Source organism: Gavialis gangeticus, unplaced genomic scaffold (assembly GCF_001723915.1).
Source record: "Gavialis gangeticus isolate Ggan-Ray unplaced genomic scaffold, GavGan_comp1, whole genome shotgun sequence".
NCBI classification, from domain to species: Eukaryota; Metazoa; Chordata; order Crocodylia; family Gavialidae; genus Gavialis; species Gavialis gangeticus.
The window spans coordinates 56,385,049-56,389,295 of NW_017728992.1; the positions used below are offsets into that span (position 1 = coordinate 56,385,049).

Below are 4,247 nucleotides of genomic sequence, written 5' to 3' on the forward strand. Positions count from 1 at the left end.
AAAAAAAAAAAAAAAAAAAGCATTGAGCAGTATTTGCTGTAAAGATCTGTCTACACTAAGCAATTCACACTGCACAACCAGATGCAGGAAATGCCACTCTAGCACTGTACTTTACCCTTGGTGTCCCAAGGTACCAACCCCAGTGGGAACCTATCCTGACTGAGCTGGCCCTGCTCCACAGCTGTGTAGGGTGTGTTAGACCCAGCTCTGGGTAACAGTAGAAAGAGTGTGTTTGTGGTAGTATTGACATCCAAGCAGATGAGCATGCTAATCTGAAATAGTAGTCAGTGGACCTGCTAATGTTTCACTACAGCAGTGTTGTTCAACCTGTTTCCTTGGTGGGCCAGATGGGCAGGCTGGATCCAGCTCATGGTCCTCCTGATGCAGTGCCCAAGGCAAGTGCAGCAGGGCCCCGTCCAGGTGGGGGTGGGGGGCCCTGACCCAGTCATGCAGTAAAGGGGGCTTCGCCTAGCCCCAACCTGGCCCCATGTGGGGGTGGAGGGGCACCACAGCCAGTCTCATGGGGAAAGGGGCATGGCCTAGCCCTGATCCAGCCATGTACTTGAAATAGGATGTGGCACAACCCTAACTGGGTTGTGCAGTGGTGGCAGGTGCCCCAGCTCTGATCCACCAAGGGCTGGGGAATCTGGCAGTGGGGAGGGGTGGCAGTATTCATTGCCACTGCCCACCCCCCCTCCCAATTTGTGGGAAGCCCAATGGGCCAGAAGTTGAGCACTCCTGCTGTAGAAGTACAAATACCAGCAGAGTGGAGTACAAAATATTGCTGAGGAATCCAGCCTAAGTAAGTGTGCAACACTTTATCATGAAGTAATCTATGCTACTGAGCTGGTATTTTTACTGTTAATAATGTTTTGGGTATTTCACAGGCATTAAAGGTCACTGATGACAAAAGACTAGACTGCACCCTTATTTTGCATGTATAGCACCCAATGACATTAATGGGCACTTCAGAGCAAAATGACAGGGATTTTCACCACTTTTTCACAGAACTGTGACATGTTCCCTATCAGACAGTATGCTGCAGTCAAGTCCACTGCAGTGGTGCATGCAGTACTTGGTATTCTTTTTTTTTGGAAAAGAGAGGCGTGTACACTTTTCCTAAAATAGTCCAGGTGGAGGTAAGGAACGAGCAGCTGCCTTCCCTTTGGAATAGTCAGTTATCAGCAGTGAGCTTCATTTGCAACAGAAGGCTATCGAAAAATAAGAGCAATGTATCTTGCTTGAAAAAGAAATAAATGTAAGTTGGTAAGGACAAAACTTGCTTCACTGCATTATTGATCACTAAGTATGCAGAAGAGAAAAAAAATGCTAATGTTGAAAAAGAAAAATTGTCAGTAATAACCTAGTGAATCCTAACCCACTCTTCTTAACGTTTCTAAGTTGTAATGTAACTTGTGCTCCAGAAAGAAACAAGAGCATTGATTGATACTAAAAATAACTGTAACGCTTCTCACTAAATGTTTTGAGAACACAACACAAACTTCTGAGCTAAAGCAAAGGCAACATCTCTTCCTCCCCACCCTTGCAAAAATAGTTGAGGCTAGACCTTGGTGGAGGATTCATAAATAACAATGTATTTCACAGCTATAGCCCTTCTCCCTGTGTACGCGTTTTCTATTTGAGCAAGCTTTAGAGTGTACGCTCTGGGGTGGAGCCCATGGCCTCTCTTGCACCCGTACAGTGCCAACACATACTGGGGGCATTTCCCAGGGGAGGGGCGAAATAGTGACTAATAATAATAGACTTCAATTTGTACTAATTTATATTTAAAACTTTTCAAACAAACCCCTTATATGAATAAGATTTGGCTTAACTTTACTCGTATGCACTTTACTGTCTCATCAGCTGTTCTCCCTTCACTGACCGCATGGATCACACATTGTGTGTGCAGACTGAATGGTTGAAATGGTATAAACAGCACTTCCAATGTGATCAGAAAATACTTTCATTTGGATAAAAAAATACTCATATTCACATATAACTGAGAGACTTCTTAATATTCCTGCCAGTAAAACCACTTTGTACAAACAGTCACTGAAGAAAACGGTGAAAATTTGGGCCACAGAAATCAGAAAAATTTTTCCTCAGGTGCTCACCCAGCTCCACTTTAGGATGACTGATAATACAAAAATTAAGTGAAGGGCACATTAACTGCTTTTCCATGCGTCTCAATTACTTCAGAGCCAGTTGCATTTTCCAGTTGATATCCAAGTGTATGTACATAGCTCGTCTTTGTATAGGAGTGAATGTGGTGACTGTCAATCATGTGCTCTTCCAGTATTGTAATTTAACAGATTATGGCTGTATGAAAACATGTAAATAACTAGAAAAAAAATTAAACTGGATCTCTATGTCCTAGGTTTTGTACATACTGAAACTGCATGCTATTTAAATTATTGTTTGTCCCTGTATGCAGTTTCTTAAAAAAAAAATTTTTAAAAACCATGCCTGCTCTCATGTATTGTGTTATTCTCTCTGTCATGCTCTTTACCCAATATTTCAAAAAAAAAAAAAAGAGGAATGTATTTGAGGAGAGCAGGGAAGGGAGGGCTGTTGGGTGCACTTCACAGAATTACCAAAACGGAGAATAAATTCAGTAACTGAGGTCAGATCATCAGCTGATGCGTAGTGCCTGATGTGTAGTGGTATGGCAGTGTGGCTTTTAACGGAACAATGTCAATTATACCAGCTGTGAGGCTAGTCAAGGATCTATGAGAAAGTTCAACAAGCGAACAGGACACCTGTCTAAAATATCAATAAGTTCTGTAGAAGAATCCAGTCAACAAGTGAATGTCATGTTTGCCACTTCATTTTAAGTCAGGTCTGCTATAGACTCCCCTCATGGCAATCTGGAAAGCACAGCAGTTTGATGGATAGCAGCAGAACAATTCGTGGAGAAGATGCAATCAGAAGAGCCATCAACAGCACTGGCTCACTGCAGTTTAGCATGATGCCATGTCAGGCTCCTCCAAGCCCCATGGCTTCAGTTTCTCTTTCTTCATTTTTCCCCAATTGCTATAGTGATTGCAAAAGTTGCTAGCGTATTGCAACTGTCTATATAGCCGTAAAGCGAAACAAGATGAAGTGCACAAGAACAATACTCCAGGACATACTATCCAGCCTTGCCTTACCAGTCTGTACAGAGATGTAACAGTTATATTACAGGCATGTCCATTCAGGCCAAGGTAGTCTGTGCTTTGAATGCCTGTCTGTCAGGAAGTGGGCTGAAATCACTGACTCATTTCACACCAGGTTCCTAGTAAGCGCAGATGACCACTCAGCCCTAGTTGGTGAAAGCAGTTAAGTTTAGGTACTGATGTTGGACTGAAATATCCATGTATTTCAACCCATCCCATATACTACCCAGCTCCAAATTTGCTCTTCCTCACTTCTATTCCTGAAGAAGACCGTACATGGTAATAATTATGTCACTGTTTTTATTTATTTATTTATTTATTTATTTAAGATCAAACAAGGTGAAAGAGATGTTCCACTTAGGTTGCCCCAGCAACAACAGCTACTCTCTGTTTAATGACCTACAAGTTAGCATTTCCAGTAACCACTTGACACTCCTGCTTGCCTCACAAGCTTGGTATGCATACAACGTCTTATTCATCAAGCATTGGCCCAGGTTTGCTAGTTTTAAATAAGTATCTGCTCCTTTTCTTTATCTTCTCCTCTTTCCCAATGGTTCATAAGGACGTGCAGGACCAGAACCCGTAGGCAGATCTAGGATTTTGAAAGGCGGAGCGGGGGTGCAGATGGTGAGGTGCATCATCGCATATAAAACAACATACATTTTTCTCCTGTTAAAAATAAACTAGATGCTTTACTAATATGCTAGCAGCCTAGGGCTGTGTTAGTTTAAGATCAAAGCAAGAAACAAATCATAACTCCACCGGAATGAATCAAAAACAATCTGCAGAGCTGTGAAATAGGAGCTTCATGACCAGGAGCAGCTAACAGACCGTGGAGTTATAGGACGAAGCATAGCTTGATTAGCAGAACATCAAGACCACCAAGAAGGAGAGAGGGTTGTTAGCACCTGTGGCATGAAGCATCTAAAAGAGATCAGGTTGATTGCAATGAGCCATGAAGTCAGTTGTCCCACTCAGCGCTACCTGGCTAGAAATGCTGCTACTATTGCCAGGCAGTTGTTTTTAAATTTGGGTGGCCTAGGAATCAAAGAGGGGGTACAAGTACACAATCTCCCCACCCACCCCCCC

At 42.7% G+C, this 4,247-nt stretch overlaps 1 long non-coding RNA gene across 1 annotated transcript in view; it reads right to left on the reverse strand.

The window, feature by feature from the left end:
• Positions 1-3,438: 3,438 nt before the first annotated feature.
• Positions 3,439-4,247, reverse strand: part of LOC109301554 — a 3,619-nt gene continuing 2,810 nt past the window's right edge. Inside the window, exon 2 of the long non-coding RNA XR_002098559.1 lies at positions 3,439-3,750. This is a non-coding gene — a long non-coding RNA (uncharacterized LOC109301554). The remainder of the gene's footprint in view (positions 3,751-4,247) is intronic.